At 39.7% G+C, this 18,896-nt stretch overlaps 1 pseudogene; it reads left to right on the top strand.

Moving 5' to 3' along the window:
* The first annotated feature begins 4,056 nt into the window (after positions 1-4,056).
* LOC148292276 (uncharacterized) lies at positions 4,057-9,675 on the top strand (annotated as a pseudogene).
* Positions 9,676-18,896: the final 9,221 nt, after the last annotated feature.

Raw genomic sequence — 18,896 nt, 5'->3', positions numbered from 1 at the left:
ACTTCTACCGACTGGATGTCACTCAAAACTCACCAAATGACTCCTCCCACAATATTATGATGTTGCCCAAGTTTGGGGCTCGACCTGAAATCAATAGGTGTGAGAAATTGGACAATTCAAGTTCAACGACAGTACGATCCTAATTGGAGTGGTTGGTATATTCCATACTTCTACCGACTGGATTTCATTCAAAAATCAACAAATGACTCCTCCCACCATATTATGATGTTGCCCAAGTTTTGGGCTCGATCCGAAATCAATAGGTGTGAGAAATTGGACAATTCAAGTTCAACGGCAGTTCGTTCCTAATTGGAGTGGTAGGTGTATTCCATACTTCTAGCGATTGGATTTCACTCAAAACTCACCAAATGACTCCTCCCCCCATATTATGATGTTGCCCAAGTTTTGGGCGCGATCCGAACTCAGTAGGTGTGAGAAATTGGACAATTCAATTTCAACGGCAGTTCATTCCTAATTGGAGGGGTTGGTTTATTCCACACTAGTAGCGATTGGATTTCACTCAAAACTCACCAAATGACTCCTCAAACCATATTATGATGTTGCCCAAGTTTTGGGCTCGATCCGAAATCAATAGGTGTTCCGAATTGGACAATTTAAGTTCAACGGCAGTTCGTTCCTAATTGGAGTGGTTGGTGTATTCCACACTTTTAGCGATTAGATTTCACTCAAAACTCACCAAATGACTCCTCCCACCATATTATGATGTTGCCCAAGTTTTGGGCTCGATCCGAAATCAATAGGTGTTCCAAATTGGACAATTCAAGTTCAACGGCAATTCGTTCCTAACTGGAGTGGTTCGTGTATTCCATACTTCTAGCGATTGGATTTTACTCAAAACTCACCAAATGACTCCTCCCCCCATATTATGATGTTGCCCAAGTTTTGGGCCCGATCCGAACTCAATAGGTGTGAGAAATTGGACAATTCAATTTCGACGGCAGTTCGTTCCTAATTGGAGTGGTTGGTGTATTCCATACTTCTAGCGATTGGATTTCACTCAAAACTCACCAAATGACTCCTCCCCCCATATTATGATGTTGCCCAAGTTTTGGGATCGATCCGAAATCAATAGGTGTGAGAAATTGGACAATTCAATTTCGACGGCAGTTCGTTCCTAATTGGAGTGGTTGGTTTATTCCACACTAGTAGCGATTGGATTTCACTCAAAACTCACCAAATGACTCCTCCCACCATATTATGATGTTGCCCATGTTTTGGGCTCGATCCGAAATCAATAGGTCTTCCAAATTGGACAATTCAAGTTCAACGGCAGTTCGTTCCTAATTGGAGTGGTTGGTGTATTCCATACTTCTAGCGATTGGATTTCACTCAAAACTCACCAAATGACTCCTCCCACCACATTATGATGTTGCACAAGTTTGGGGTTCGATCCAAAATCAACAGGTGTGAGAAATTGGACAATTCAAGTTCAACTGCAGTTCGTTTCTAATGGGAGTGGTTGGTGTATTCCATACCTCTAGCGATTGGATTTCCCTCAAAACTCACCAAATGAGTCCTCCCACCATATTATGATGTTGCCCAGGTTTTGGCTCGATCCGAAATCAATAGGTGTGAGAAATTGGACAATTCAAGTTCAACGACAGTTCGTTCCTAATTGGAGTGGTTGGTGTATTCCATACTTCTAGCGATTGGATTTCACTCAAAACTCACCCAATGACTCCTCCCACCATATTATGATGTTACCCAAGTTTTGGGCTCGATCAGAAATCAATAGGTGTTCCAAATTGGACAATTCAAGTTCAACGGCAGTTCGTTCCTAATTGGAGTGGTTGGTGTATTCCATACTTCTAGTGATTGGATTTCACTCAAAACTCCCCAAATGACACCTCCCACAATATTATGATGTTGCCCAAGTTTTGGGCTCGATCCGAAATCAATAGGTGTTCGAAATTGGACAATTCAAGTTCGACGGCAGTTCGTTCCTAATTGGTGTGGTTGGTGTGGCGATTGGATTTCACTCAAAACTCACCCAATGACTCCTCCCACCATATTATGATGTTACCCAAGTTTTGGGCTCGATCCGAAATCAATAGGTGTTCCAAATTGGACAATTCAAGTTCAACGGCAGTTCGTTCCTAATTGGAGTGGTTGGTGTATTCCATACTTCTAGCGATTGGATTTCACTCAAAACTCCCCAAATGACACCTCCCACAATATTATGATGTTGCCCAAGTTTTGGGCTCGATCCGAAATCAATAGGTGTGAGAAGTTGGACAATTCAAGTTCGACGGCAGTTCGTTCCTAATTGGTGTGGTTGGTGTGGCGATTGGATTTCACTCAAAACTCACCAAATGACTCCTCCCACCGTATTATGATGTTGCCCAAGTTTTGCGCTCGATCCGAAATGAATAGGTGTTCCAAATTGGACAATTCAAGTTCAACGGCAGTTCGTTCCTTATTGGAGTGGTTGGTGTATTCCATACTTCTAGCGATTGGATTTCACTCAAAACTCACCAAATGACTCCTCCCACCATATTATGATGTTGCCCATGTTTTGGGCTCGATCCGAAATCAATAGGTCTTCCAAATTGGACAATTCAAGTTCAACGGCAGTTCGTTCCAAATTGGAGTGGTTGGTGTATTCCATACTTCTAGCGATTGGATTTCACTCAAAACTCACCAAATGACTTGATAAGTCCATAAATATACTCATATATGTACTCTCTTTACTTAGGCTTTGTAGAAAAATTAGATTTAAAAAGGGCTTATTACTTCACTTTTCTGATTTTCAGCTTTTCTGCGCTCTTAGAAGGTTTTTAAGGGAAAATCAACTTTTCGGAGGAATTTTAGTGCAAGGTCAATTGGAGATGAAAGCTAACACCTTGAAGTTCAATCTGTGATTTTTCCAGAATTTTCTACCGAGCCAATTGGTACAGTATTACAAGTAAAGTTAGCCCACGTGCAGACAGGACAGTTTCGTACATGTTACGTGAATATGAAGAAACGGAAGCCTTCCCGAATTTTCCAAGTTACGTGCTATATATGGTTGGAAAGATAAGACATTTATCTTTCTAAAATATATTTTTCCTGATTTTTCTAGAAGGCCGAAGATCCCCAAATCGTGTGACAATTGGGCTGAGCTGTATTTCCCTGTGGAGTTAGGAATTGTGATCTTTACTTTCCTATTTGGATTCCTTGTTTACCAAGACTTCTTGGACGACTTTTCAGTAAATTTTAGGGTTTAGGACTTTGATTTAAGTCATATAAAAGGCCAGCCAAGGCCCCATACAGAGGATTCACGTCCGAAGGAGATCAACCGCGCAAGAGGAAAAAGCTGCCAGCGAGTTCTTTCTTTTCCTTTCTTCTTTTAATTTTCAGTTCTTATGTATTTATTTTTGAGTTCATCCCAGAACATGAGTAACTAATTTCTTGTTAGTTAGGGCTTAATCTTGAAGCCCTAAACATGATTTCAATTCTATAAACAAGTTTGAATGGATTTTTCAGTTTCTACAAGCGGGATGATTTCGGTTTCTCGATGTTATGTGAATTCTGATATTTTGTTTCTTTGAGTAGCTAACTTTGAAGCATGTATCGGAATTAAATTGTTGTAGAACATAGGTCAATTGCCATATTGAATGTGTTCTTGTTTGCAACGAATAATTGGGTTAAGAACTAGTTATGAGAAATCGATTCTTGAATTCCTAATAACAAATGCCATGTTTTAGGGTTTTTGTGACACTCATATTCTCTTTGATCTTAATGGATTCTTGATTGTTAAATTGAGTAAATGCCATACTGGATTTCAATTAAGAATACACGTATTGATGTAAATGCCATACACTTTACATACACTTAAGAGAGAATCATACAACTCGAGTCAAATGCCATGATCTTGTTGTGAGTGTCGTCATCATATGCTTGCTAGAAATTGATTATCTATTGTTGTTTATGGATTGATTGATTGTTTGGAGGTGGATAGTGAGTCCTAGCTATTGTTCTTGATTGATTTTAAACTAATTTCTCTTAAACTCTAATTTAAATTCTGTTTTGTTTTCTTTTATTTACAAAATCAAATCAAAACCCCCTTGGTGTTGGCGTGTGTGTGGAAGTCCTTGTGATTTCAATCTTTATTTTGTTTTCGTGTTTAATTGTGTTCTAGTTTTCTTTGTGTGACATTGATAAACATCTCTTTAGATTACAATCTCTGTGGGAATGACCCTTGCTTGCTTACTATACTATCATTTGATTTGTGCACTTGCAAGGTTTTAATATTGTTGTTAAAAATTACCAACAAGTTTTTGGCGCCGTTGCCGGGGATTGTTTATCTAATTAAGTTTTGTTTTCAATTTCAGGTATATGCTGGGACGTCGTTCGCAAGGTTACAAGCTTATACCATACGACCCTGAACTAGAGAACACACTTCGTTATCTCCATCGAGATAAAGATACGCAAGCTACACTTCCAATCAAGATGGGAGACGAGTTGGCACTCAACAACCTCACCCGACCTTTGAAGGATTTCACGGTTCCTAAAGCATTGGACCAGCCGTCATGTATTGCGTATCCAGCCACTACAACCACCTTTGAGATCAAGAGTGGCACCATTCACCTTTTGCCACAATTCTATGGCAAGCCTGGGGATGATCCTCACATACATATCAAGGATTTCTTTGCCGTGTGCGCGACTATGCACAATGGAGGGATTAGTGATGAGGCAATCAGATTGCGTTTGTTTCCATTCTCACTTAAGGAACGAGCCAAGGAGTGGCTCTATTCTTTACCTAGTGCATCTATCACTACATGGACAGCATTGGCTTCCAAGTTCCTTGCAAAGTTCTTTCCAGCTCAAAAGACAAACCGTATTAGGAAGGAGATCATGGGAGTGCAGCAACTAGATGGAGAATCATTTCATGAGTATTGGGATCGGTTTCAGAGACTCCTAGCTTCATGTCCTCATCACCAAATTGAAGATTGGCTACTTATGCAATACTTTTATGAGGGATTACTCGATTCGGAGAGGATGATGGTTGATGCTACTAGTGGAGGAGGCTTGATGAATAAGAGTGCTACTGAAGCTAAGGAGATGTTTGAGAACATTGCAGCAAACTCTCAACAATTTAATTATCGGAGAGCTCCCCCAAAGAAAGCAGGTGTTTATGAGGTAAGTGCTAGTGATATTGGTCCTCAAATAGCTAATTTGACTAACCTTGTTAAGCAGTTAATCCCTCAAGCACAAGTGTGTGCTGTGTGTGCTAATCCCGGACATCCTACGGAGTCTTGTCCAAGTTTGTATGGTGATGGAGAAGAGATGGCTCAAGCACACTATATGCAGCAACAAAAGCCAAGAAACGATCCATTTTCTAACACCTATAATCCGGGATGGCGGCAACACCCTAACTTTGGATGGAAGAACAACCAAAACGTGCAAACAACCCCAGTTCAACAAAATCAGTTTGTTCCTCAACAAAATGCACCACCACCACCTCCTAGGCAAGGTAAGTCTTTAGAAGAGTTAGTTAATTCTTTGGCATTAAGCACTCAAGGTTTTATGCAGGAAACAAGGCAAACACATACACAAATGTCTACAGCAATCAAGAGCCTTGAAAACCAAGTTGGACAAATTGCAGCCTCCTTGAGTCAAAGAGAGCCAGGACAGTTTCCAAGCCAAGTAATTCCAAATCCTAATGGAGGCCATGAAATCGCAAAGGCGATTACTCTTCGAAGTGGAAAAGAGGTGGGAAAGGATGACAATGAGGAGAGAAATTCAACCAAAACAGTGGCTGCCCCCTCTCCCAAGCTTATGGTTCCAAGTGACAACTCTAAGGTAAGTTCTCTTGTGGATCATTCGATTACTTCAAAGATTCCTTTTCCTCGTAGGTTTTTGAATTCAAAGAAGGAGCAAGTTTCAAAGGATATCCTAGAGACTTTCCGAAAAGTGCAAGTGAACATTCCCTTGCTCGATGCGATCCAACAAATTCCAAGCTATGCAAAATTCCTCAAAGATCTTTGTACAAATAAAAGGAAGCTCAAGGAGCATGAAACCGTGGCCTTAAGTGAAGAAGTTTCAGCCGTGCTATTGCGTAAATTGCCTCCTAAACTAAAGGATCCAGGGAGTTTTACTATACCTTGTCTCATTGGAAATCAAAGGTTTGAACATGCTTTATTAGACTTAGGTGCTTCAATTAATTTGATGCCTTTTTCTGTTTTTGAATCTTTAAATTTAGGTGAGCTTAAGAAGACTTCCGTGAGCATACAATTGGCTGATCGATCAATCAAGTATCCTAAGGGAGTGTTGGAAGATGTTTTGGTCAAGGTGAATGAGCTAATATTTCCAGCCGACTTTCTAGTGCTCGAGATGGAGGAAGTTCCTATTCCTGGAAAAGACCTTCCATTGATTCTAGGACGTCCATTCATGAGAACAGCAAGGACAAAAATCGATGTGTATGAAGGCACTCTCACAATGGCATTCGATGAGGAAACCGTGGAGTTTAAGGTATTAGATGCTTTAAAATATCCTAATGATGATCATGCTTGTTTTTCCATAGATGTACTTGAGCAGGTGGTACAAGAAACGTTTAATGCATCACAAGGAGAGACGCCATTGGAGAGGGCACTCATCCAAAGCCCCAAAACTGTGAATAAAGAAGGGAACACAGCTGTACTTGAAGCCGTGAATATGCTTGAGGCCTTGCCTCCCCAAAGAGGTAAGTCTAACTCTATTTTTGAGCCTCTTCCGTTATCTACTAATACACTTGTTCCCTCTATTGTGAAAGCACCACAGGTTGAGCTAAAACCCCTTCCAGAGAACTTGAAATATGCATATTTAGGTGATGAAAAGACGATGCCTGTAATCATTGCTTCTAATTTGAGTGCATCTGAAGAAGACAAACTAATTAGAGTTCTAAGGGAGCACAAGACTGCCCTAGGTTGGACCATTGCAGACATCAAAGGTATAAGCCCTACAAAGTGCATGCATAGGATCCTTTTGGAAGGAGAATCTAAACCTACAAGGGAAGCCCAAAGGAGGCTGAATCCGGTGATGAAAGAAGTTGTTAAGAAGGAAGTTTTGAAGCTTTTGGACGTGGGAATTATATACCCCATTTCGGATAGCAAGTGGGTGAGTCCCGTCCAAGTTGTTCCCAAGAAATCCGGAATTACCGTTGTGAAGAATGAAGACAATGAGTTGGTGCCTCAAAGAATTCAAACGGGTTGGAGAGTATGCATAGATTATAGAAAGCTCAATACCACGACACGTAAGGATCACTTTCCGTTACCATTTATTGATCAAATGCTTGAGCGTCTTGCAGGTCATAGTCATTATTGCTTCTTGGATGGATACTCTGGATACAATCAAATTGCCATTGCTCCGGAAGATCAAGAAAAGACCACCTTCACCTGTCCATTTGGTACGTTTGCTTATAGGCGTATGCCTTTTGGTTTATGTAACACACCTGCCACTTTTCAACGTTGCATGATGTCAATTTTTTCTGATATGGTGGAGGAGATAATCGAGGTATTTATGGATGATTTTTCTGTTTTTGGTGATTCATTTGATATTTGTCTTCACAACCTTTCTTTAGTGTTGAAAAGGTGTCAGGAATGCAATTTAGTGCTCAACTGGGAGAAGTGCCACTTCATGGTACAGCAGGGTATTGTCTTGGGTCACATTATCTCTTGTAGGGGAATTGAAGTGGACAAGGCAAAAATCGACATTGTGAGAAGCTTGCAGCCCCCCAAAACCGTGAAGGAGATTAGGTCATTCCTAGGACATGCAGGGTTCTATAGGCGTTTCATCAAGGACTTTTCAAAGATATCAAGGCCCCTATGTCGGTTGCTTGGCAAAGATGTGGAATTCGAGTTTAATGAAGAGTGCTTGGCTGCATTTAACAAGCTTAAGGAGCTTTTGACATCTGCCCCTATCATGCAGCCTCCAGATTGGAATTTTCCCTTTGAGTTGATGTGTGACGCCTCGGATTATGCAGTGGGGGCCGTGCTTGGAAAAAGAGTGCACAACGTACCACATGCCATCTATTATGCTTCCCGGACTTTGAATGATGCTCAGTTGAATTATTCAACTACGGAAAAGGAGTTGCTTGCTGTTATTTTTGCTTTAGAGAAATTTAGATCATATCTTATTGGCACTAAGGTAATTGTATTCTCTGATCATGCAGCACTTAGGTACCTCCTCCACAAGAAGGACGCCAAGCCGCGACTGATTAGGTGGACTCTCTTGCTTCAAGAATTTGATTTGGTGATTAGAGACAAGAAAGGGAGTGAAAACGTGGTGGCTGACCATTTGAGTAGGCTGGTGCACGGATCCAATGAAGAAGAGGACGTGCTTCCTCTACGTGAAAGTTTCCCCGATGAGCAACTCTTCACCTTCGAAGCCAAGGACCCTTGGTACGCTGACATTATCAATTACAAGGCTTCAAAACTGATTCCGGAGGATCTCACTCGAGCTCAAAAGGATAAGCTTGTGAAAACAAGTAAGTATTATGTTTGGGACGATCCATACTTATGGAAATATTGTCCAGATCAGATTGTTAGAAGGTGCGTGTCCGAATCTGAATTTAATTCTATACTTGCCTTTTGTCATTCATCTGCATGTGGTGGACATTTTGGTACTAAGAAAACAGCCCTTAAAGTATTGCAATGTGGTTTTTATTTGCCTAGCTTGTTCAAAGATGCATTTACTTATTGTTCCACATGTGATAGATGTCAAAGAACCGGTAACATTAGCTCTAGGAATCAAATGCCTTTAACGCCTATCCTTATTGTTGAAATATTTGATGTGTGGGGCATTGATTTTATGGGACCATTCCCTTCATCTTATGGCTTTATTTACATCCTTCTTGCTGTTGACTATGTCTCTAATTGGGTGGAAGCAATTCCTACCCGGACTAATGATTCAAAAGTTGTTTTGAGCTTTGTGAAGGACCACATCTTTTCTAGGTTTGGAACACCAAGAGCCATTATCAGCGATGGAGGCAGCCACTTTTGTAATAGGTCATTTGAGGCACTTTTAAAGCGGTATGGAATTACACATAGGGTCTCAACACCTTATCATCCCCAAAAAAGTGGACAAGTGGAGATTAGTAACCGAGAAATCAAGCAAATCTTGGAGAAAACCGTGAGCCCTACAAGGAAGGATTGGAGCTTGAGACTTAATGATGCATTATGGGCATATAGGACAGCCTACAAAACCCCCATTGGTATGTCTCCTTTTCGTTTGGTTTATGGTAAAGCATGTCACCTTCCGGTTGAACTTGAACATAGAGCATTTTGGGCAATCAAGAAATTCAATTTCGATATGAAAGAGGCTGGAGATGCAAGGCGACTCCAATTGAATGAATTGGATGAGATGAGGAATGATGCCTATGAGAGTGCACGAATTTACAAGGAAAAGACTAAGGCATTTCATGACAAAGCAATTCAAAGGAAGACCTTTGAAATAGGACAGAAAGTCTTGCTCTTCAATTCACGTCTCCGGCTATTCCCAGGTAAGTTACGTTCTAGATGGTAAGGTCCTTTTGTTGTTACTAATGTTTTCCCTCATGGTGCAGTTGAGATTCAAAATGACAAGACGGGAAACATATTTAAAGTGAACGGACATCGCTTGAAGCCATACTATGAATCTTTTGAGTTGGGAAAAGAGAGCATGCACATGGATGCACCACCCCCATCTATTGAATAATCATCTAAAGAACCGCGTCTGGCTGAAGACTTTAAACTTAGCGCTTCTTGGGAGGCAACCCAAGCATTCTTAACTTTTGTTTTTAGTTTATGTGTGATTTCTCGTATAATTTTCATATTTTTGTTTTTGTTAAGTTTTTCATCATCAAATAATGGATTTTGTGTTCCAAAGAAAAAAATTCACATTTTTTTAGCCCTAGAATGTTTGCAGCACATTTCAGATGTGTTACAGAAGTTTTTTTGGTCGTTGGTTGAGTTTAAATGCCAGAAAATAGAAAAATAGCTTTTATGTTCTTATTTTGGTCAAAACTAGAATTTCTGCCTAAATTATTTTTTGCTGTTTTTCAGGTCAATCTGATGCCACCAACATGTTTAGAATAGTTATTCTGATGTTTTGGACCAGGTTTGGGGGTCTCCGGTGGCCTACATTATGTTTTAGGACGATTTGAAGCTCAAAAAAGGACCTAAAACACAAAAAAAGGCAGCTGCTGTTTTGCCCAGAATTTGAAGATTTTTCGTCACCAAAGAGGTTTTAGCGACGGTGTTCATCGGATTTTTCGTCACCAAAGAGGTTTTAGTAGCGGTGTTCATCAGAGTTTTCGTCGCTAAAAGTCAGATTTCCAGATTTTTATGATTCCATATCCAGCTCAATTTTGTTCCAATTTCATCACATTCCGAGACTTTTAGGAGCTATTACAGGTCCGTTGACATTCCAAGAAGCCAGTTGTGGGTGTTTAAGTTCGTCACATTGTCTATCCTCTCTCACTTCGACATATTCTATGCTTTGCTCATCCACACCTACACAAACCTGGGAAGTTCTCACACTCTCTCTCTCTCTTTAATTAATTTTGCATGACTTAGTTTTCTTTGTTTTAAACATTGAGGACAATGTTTGTTTTAAGTTGTGGGTGATTGAGTTCTTTGGTTTCATAACGCATGCAGCAGTCCTCTGTCTTTGTTTCCAATTCTGTTCTTGTCTGGTTCTGTTTTTGTAATTTGGCTCGCGTTGCGTTCTTTGTTTTTTCGTTCTGAATCCAACCATATAAAGAACGTGAAGTTTGGCCAAGTATTTTGTGAGATACGTGTAATTCTTTGCGCCTGGGTCAGAACTGCAGTTTGTTTATTGATTTTCAATTCCTTTCAACTTTCGGTTTTTATTTTGTTGTTTTGTTTTGTTTGTGGTAGTCACTTCCCAATTCTATGATGAGATTGAATTTTATTTGCAATTAACTTTCAAGAAATGTTGAGCATGACAATAATTCTTTACATTATCTTTGTGTTAGCCTTATTTTTGTGATTAGACTTTGGAAATCCTTATGCACACAGCCACATTAATATGATGTTCGATTGGGGAGTTCACATGATTTAAATTCCCAAATAAGGGTGTAGACTTATATAACCCTTATCATGTGAGTTTTTGAGCCTATGCCTTTCTTTCTTGAGTGTTATATACTATTCGATAATTTTCTTGTCTACAAGTCGTTGTGATCTCATTATTCTTTGTTTTGGTCAAGTACTTGAGGATGTTTAAATTGTTTGCTAGAACTACTTTCATGATCTATTTGAGGCATACTTCGTGAACCACATGGATTCTTGGAAGTGATATAGGCCTTGTTTCTTTCGTTTGAGCCCTTCTAGCCAACCCGTATCACTTTTATCCCTAGTTAACCCCCTTGTGCCTTTTATGTAAGCCTTTTTCGTTCTTTACCCAATTCTCCTCACCTTAATCTATCATATGTTTATCCTACACCCTTCTAAGGAGTTTTGTTGAGTATTTTCGTTGTTAAGGGAGCATTGCACAAATTGGTCAATCATGTGGAAAGTGAAGGATACTATCTAATAAATAAAAAAATAAAAAAATAAAAAAAAATAAAAAAAAACTAATTTCGAAGCCTTTTCAACTTGAGTTATTAAGCCCTAGGAGTGTTTTACATTTAATGCCCTAAAGCTAGCTAGCTTGGGAGTCATTGGCCTAACACTCGCTACATGGGTTGATTAGAAAGCTAATGGAGTTAGGAGAAAAAAAAAATGTGTGAAAAAAAAAAATTAAAATTAAAAAAAAAATTCAAGACAGTATCAATTCCGTGATCAAAGTGCAAGATGTTATAATTTTCATGGAAAGCTCTATGAATTCCTTAGAATTTGTTCATTCCTTATCTTTTTCTTGTTTCACCCATCACCCTAAACCCCATTACAACCTTAGTGAAAGTCCTACTTGATCCAAGGAGAAGTGTGGTTCCTCATGTGGAGAATAGGTGTGGAAGTACTATGGTCGGATGGTTTAAATGTTTTCAAGTATGCGATATCTTTCCATGAGATCTTTTATATTTGTCATGTGCTTTTATTTCAATTATGTGAGTACATCCTATTGCTTTGATTCCTCTCACATATATGAGTGACACTACCTAGTCAAATTTCGAGTGCTGTCATTGGAGTGAACATCCTTGGTGAGAATTGAAGTCAAAGCTTGTTCTTATTTGGTTATTTAACTTTTGTGAAGCATAAGTCGTAGTTATGTTAATGTTGGCTATGTCACACACGACACTCCAAGTTGTTCAACTAAAGTTTGGTTAACCCTTTGATAATGTCTTGAGTTATTGTTGCTTATTTCTTGGAAGTTAGCTAACGGTTGGTGATTATCTCTGAGATCAATATTGGGAAGTTAGTCGATCGCTTGTTTGTGTTGAGTCTTTGTTCTTTTGTTTTTATTTTTTGTTTTGTTTTGCTCGAGGACTAGCAAAATCTAAGTTGTGGGTATTTGATAAGTCCATAAATATACTCATATATGTACTCTCTTTACTTAGGCTTTGTAGAAAAATTAGATTTAAAAAGGGCTTATTACTTCACTTTTCTGATTTTCAGCTTTTCTGCGCTCTTAGAAGGTTTTTAAGGGAAAATCAACTTTTCGGAGGAATTTTAGTGCAAGGTCAATTGGAGATGAAAGCTAACACCTTGAAGTTCAATCTGTGATTTTTCCAGAATTTTCTACCGAGCCAATTGGTACAGTATTACAAGTAAAGTTAGCCCACGTGCAGACAGGACAGTTTCGTACATGTTACGTGAATATGAAGAAACGGAAGCCTTCCCGAATTTTCCAAGTTACGTGCTATATATGGTTGGAAAGATAAGACATTTATCTTTCTAAAATATATTTTTCCTGATTTTTCTAGAAGGCCGAAGATCCCCAAATCGTGTGACAATTGGGCTGAGCTGTATTTCCCTGTGGAGTTAGGAATTGTGATCTTTACTTTCCTATTTGGATTCCTTGTTTACCAAGACTTCTTGGACGACTTTTCAGTAAATTTTAGGGTTTAGGACTTTGATTTAAGTCATATAAAAGGCCAGCCAAGGCCCCATACAGAGGATTCACGTCCGAAGGAGATCAACCGCGCAAGAGGAAAAAGCTGCCAGCGAGTTCTTTCTTTTCCTTTCTTCTTTTAATTTTCAGTTCTTATGTATTTATTTTTGAGTTCATCCCAGAACATGAGTAACTAATTTCTTGTTAGTTAGGGCTTAATCTTGAAGCCCTAAACATGATTTCAATTCTATAAACAAGTTTGAATGGATTTTTCAGTTTCTACAAGCGGGATGATTTCGGTTTCTCGATGTTATGTGAATTCTGATATTTTGTTTCTTTGAGTAGCTAACTTTGAAGCATGTATCGGAATTAAATTGTTGTAGAACATAGGTCAATTGCCATATTGAATGTGTTCTTGTTTGCAACGAATAATTGGGTTAAGAACTAGTTATGAGAAATCGATTCTTGAATTCCTAATAACAAATGCCATGTTTTAGGGTTTTTGTGACACTCATATTCTCTTTGATCTTAATGGATTCTTGATTGTTAAATTGAGTAAATGCCATACTGGATTTCAATTAAGAATACACGTATTGATGTAAATGCCATACACTTTACATACACTTAAGAGAGAATCATACAACTCGAGTCAAATGCCATGATCTTGTTGTGAGTGTCGTCATCATATGCTTGCTAGAAATTGATTATCTATTGTTGTTTATGGATTGATTGATTGTTTGGAGGTGGATAGTGAGTCCTAGCTATTGTTCTTGATTGATTTTAAACTAATTTCTCTTAAACTCTAATTTAAATTCTGTTTTGTTTTCTTTTATTTACAAAATCAAATCAAAACCCCCTTGGTGTTGGCGTGTGTGTGGAAGTCCTTGTGATTTCAATCTTTATTTTGTTTTCGTGTTTAATTGTGTTCTAGTTTTCTTTGTGTGACATTGATAAACATCTCTTTAGATTACAATCTCTGTGGGAATGACCCTTGCTTGCTTACTATACTATCATTTGATTTGTGCACTTGCAAGGTTTTAATATTGTTGTTAAAAATTACCAACATGACTCCTCCCACCTTTTATGATGTTGCACAAGTTTGGGGTTCGATCCAAAATCAACAGGTGTGAGAAATTGGACAATTCAAGTTCAACAGCAGTTCGTTTCTAATGGGAGTGGTTGGTGTATTCCATACCTCTAGCGATTGGATTTCCCTCAAAACTGACCAAATGAGTCCTCCCACCATATTTTGATGTTGCCTATGTTTTGGGCTCGATCCGAAATCAATAGGTGTGAGAAATTGGACAATTCAAGTTCAACGGCAGTTCGTTCCTAATTGGAGTGGTTGGTGTATTCCATACTTCTAGCGATTGGATTTCACTCAAAACTCACCAAATGACTCCGCCCACCATATTATGATGTTGCCCAAGTTTTGGGCTCGATCCGAAATCAATAGGTGTGCGAAATTGGACAATTCAAGTTCAACAACAGTTCGTTTCTAATGGGAGTGGTTGGTGTATTCCATACTTCTAGCGATTGGATTTCACCTAAAACTCACCCAATGACTCCTCCCACCATATTATGATGTTACCCAAGTTTTGGGCTCGATCCGAAATCCATAGGTGTTCCAAATTGGACAATTCAAGTTCAACGGCAGTTCGTTCCTAATTGGAGTGGTTGGTGTATTCCATACTTCTAGCGATTGGATTTCACTCAAAACTCACCAAATGCCTCCTCCCACCATATTATGATGTTGCACAAGTTTGGGGTTCGACCCGAAATCAATAGGTGTGAGAAATTGCACAATTCAAGTTCAACGGCAGTTCGTTCCTAATGGGAGTGGTTAGTGTATTCCATACTTCTAGCGATTGGATTTCACTCAAAACTCACCAAATGACTCCTCCCACCATATTATGATGTTGCCCAAGTTTGGGGCCCGATCCGAAATCAATAGGTGTGAGAAATTGGACAATTCAAGTTCAACGGCAGTTCGTTCCTTATTGGAGTGGTTGGTGTATTCCATACTTCTAGCGATTGGATTTCACTCAAAACTCACCAAATGCCTCCTCCCACCATATTATGATGTTGCCCAAGTTTTGGGCTCGATCCGAACTCAATAGGTGTGAGAAATTGGACAATTTAAGTTCAACGGCAGTTCGTTCCTAATTGGTGTGGTTGGTGTATTCCATACTTCTAGCGTTTGGATTTCACTCAAAACTCACCAAATGACTCCTCCCACCATATTATGATGTTGCCCAAGTTTTGGGCTCGATCCGAACTCAATAGGTGTGAGAAATTGGACAATTTAAGTTCAACGGCAGTTCGTTCCTAATTGGTGTGGTTGGTGTATTCCATACTTCTAGATCTTGGATTTCACTCAAAACTCACCAAATGACTCCTCCCACCATATTATGATGTTGCCCAAGTTTTGGGTTCGATCCGAACTCAATAGGTGTGAGAAATTGGACAATTCAAGTTCAACGGCAGTTCTTTCCTAATTGGAGTGGTTGGTGTATTCCATACTTCTAGGGATTGGATTTCACTGAAAACTGTCCAAATGACTCCTCCCACCATATTATGATGTTGCCCAAGTTTTGGGCTCGATCCGAACTCAATAGGTGTGAGAAATTGGACAATTCAAGTGCAACGGCAGTTCGTTCCTAATTGGAGTGGTTGGTGTGTTCCATACTTCTAGCGATTGGATTTCACTCAAAACTCACCAAATGACTCCTCCCACCATATTATGATGTTGCCCAAGTTTTGGGCTCGATCCGAAATCAATGGGTGTGAGAAATTGGACAATTCAAGTTCAACGGCAGTTCGTTCCTAATTGGAGTGGTTGGTGTATTCCATACTTCTAGCGATTGGATTTCACTCAAAACTCACCAAATGACTCCTCCCACCATATTATGATGTTGCCCAAGTTTGGGGCTCGGTCCGAAATCAATAGGTGTGAGAAATTGGACAATTCAAGTTCAACGGCAGTTCGTTCCTAATTGAAGTGGTTGGTGTATTCCGTACTTCTAGCGATTGGATTTCACTCAAAACTCACCAAATGACTCCTCCCACCATATTATGATGTTGCCCAAGTTTTGGGCTCGATCCGAAATCAATAGGTGTTCCAAATTGGACAATTCAAGTTCAACAGCAGTTCGTTCCTCATTGGAGTGGTTGGTGTATTCCATACTTCTACCGATTGGATTTCACTCAAAACTCACCAAATGACTCCTCCCACCATATTATGATGTTTCGCAAGTTTTGGGCTCGATCCGAAATCAATAGGTGTTCCAAATTGGACAATTCCAGTTCAACGGCAGTTCGTTCCTAATTGGAGTGGTTGGTGTATTCCATACTTCTAGCGATTGGATTTCACTCAAAACTCACCCAATGACTCCTCCCACCATATTATGATGTTACCCAAGTTTTGGGCTCGATCCGAAATCAATAGGTGTTCCAAATTGGACAATTCAAGTTCAACGGCAGTTCGTTCCTAATTGGAGTGGTTGGTGTATTCCATACTTCTAGCGATTGGATTTCACTCAAAACTCACCAAATGACTCCTCCCACCATATTATGATGTTGCCCAAGTTTTGGGTTCGATCCGAAATCAATAGGTGTTCGAAATTGGACAATTCAAGTTCAACGGCAGTTCGTCCCTAATTGGAGTGGTTGGAGTATTCCGCACTTCTAGCGATTGGATTTCCCTCAAAACTCACCAAATGACTCCTCCCACCATATTATGATGTTGCCCAAGTTTTATGCTCGATCCGAAATCAATATGTGTGAGAAATTGGACAATTCAAGTTCAACGGCAGTTCGTTCCTAATTGTAGTGGTTGGGGTATTCCATACTTCTAGCGATTGGATTTCACTCAAAACTCACGAAATGACTCCCCTCATCATATTATGATGTTGCACAAGTTTGGGGTTCCATACGAAATCAATAGGTGTGGGGAATTGGACAATTCAGGTTCAACGGCAGTTCGTTCCTAATTGGAGTGGTTGGTGTATTCCATACTTCTAGCGATTGGATTTCACTCAAAACACACCAAATGACTCCTCCCACCATATTATGATGTTGCCCAAGTTTTGGGCTTGATCCCAAATCAATAGGTGTGAGAAATTGGACAATTCAAGTGCAACGGCAGTTCGTTCCTAATTGAAGTGTTTGGTGTATTCCATAGTTCTAGCGATTGGATTTCACTCAAAACTCACCAAATGACTCCTCCAACCATATTATGATGTTGCCCAAGTGAGGGGCTCGATCCGAAATCAATAGGTGTGAGAAATTGGACAATTCAAGTTCAACGGCAGTTCGTTCCTAACTGGAGTGGTTGGTGTATTCCATACTTCTAGCGATTGGATTTCACTCAAAACTCACCAAATGACTCCTCCCACCATATAATGATGTTGCCCAAGTTTTGGTCTCGATCCGAAATCAATAGGTGTTTCAAATTGGACAATTCAAGTTCAACGGCAGTTCGTTCCTAATTGGAGTGGTTGGTGTATTCCATACTTCTAGAGATTGGATTTCACTCAAAACTCACCAAATGACTCCTCCCACCATATTATGATGTTTCCCAAGTTTTCGGCTCGATCCGAAATCAATAGGTGTGAGAAATTCGACAATTCCAGTTCAACGGCAGTTCGTTCCTAATTGGAGTGGTTGGTGTATTCCATACTTCTAGCGATTGGATTTCACTCAAAACTTACCAAATGACTTCTCCCAACATATTATGATGTTGCCCAAGTTTTGGGCTCAATCTGAAATCAATAGGTGCGAGAAATTGGACAATTCAAGTTCAACGGCAGTTCGTTCCTAATTGGAGTGGTTGGTGTATTCCATACTTCTAGCAATTGGATTTCACTCAAAACTAACCAAATGACTCCTCCCACCATATTATGATGTTGCCCAAGTTTTGGGCTCGATCCGAAATCAATAGGTGTTCCAAATTGGACAATTCAAGTTCAACGGCAGTTCGTTCCTAATTGGAGTGGTTGGTGTATTCCATACTTCTAGCGATTGGATTTCACTCAAAACTCACCAAATGACTCCTCCCACCATATTATGATGTTGCCCAAGTTTTGGGCTCGATCCGAAATCAATAGGTGTGAGAAATTGGACAATTCAAGTTCAACGGCAGTTCGTTCCTAATTAGAGTGGTTGGTGTATTCCATACTTCTAGCGATTGGATTTCACTCAAAACTCACCAAATGCCTCCTCCCACCATATTATGACGTTGCACAAGTTTTGGGTTCGATCCGAAATCAATAGGTGTGAGAAATTGCACAATTCAAGTTCAACGGCAGTTCGTTCCTAATGGGAGTGGTTAGTGTATTCCATACTTCTAGCGATTGGATTTCACTCAAAACTCACCAAATGACTCCTCCCACCATATTATGATGTTGCCCAAGTTTTGGGGTCGATCCGAAATCAATAGGTGTGAGAAATTGGACAATTCAAGTTCGACGGCAGTTCGTTCCTAATTGGTGTGGTTGGTGTGGCGATTGGATTTCACTCAAAACTCACCAAATGACTCCTAACACCGTATTATGATGTTGCCCAAGTTTTGCGCTCGATCCGAAATGAATAGGTGTTCCAAATTGGACAATTCAAGTTCAACGGTAGTTCGTTCCTTATTGGAGTCGTTGGTGTATTCCATACTTCTAGCGATTGGATTTCACTCAAAACTCACCAAATGACTCCTCCCACCATATTATGATGTTGCCCATGTTTTGGGCTCGATCCGAAATCAATAGGTCTTCCAAATTGGACAATTCAAGTTCAACGGCAGTTCGTTCCTAATTGGAGTGGTTGGTGTATTCCATACTTCTAGCGATTGGATTTCACTCAAAACCCACCAAATGACTCCTCCCACCACATTATGATGTTGCACAAGTTTGGGGTTCGATCCAAAATCAACA

The sequence above is a fragment of the Prunus avium genome, chromosome 8, assembly GCF_965620075.1.
Source record: "Prunus avium chromosome 8, drPruAviu1.hap1.1, whole genome shotgun sequence".
Taxonomy (NCBI): Eukaryota; Viridiplantae; Streptophyta; class Magnoliopsida; order Rosales; family Rosaceae; genus Prunus; species Prunus avium.
The sequence above is the reverse complement of the archived record's forward strand: the minus strand, read 5'-3'. Positions and strand labels throughout refer to the sequence as shown.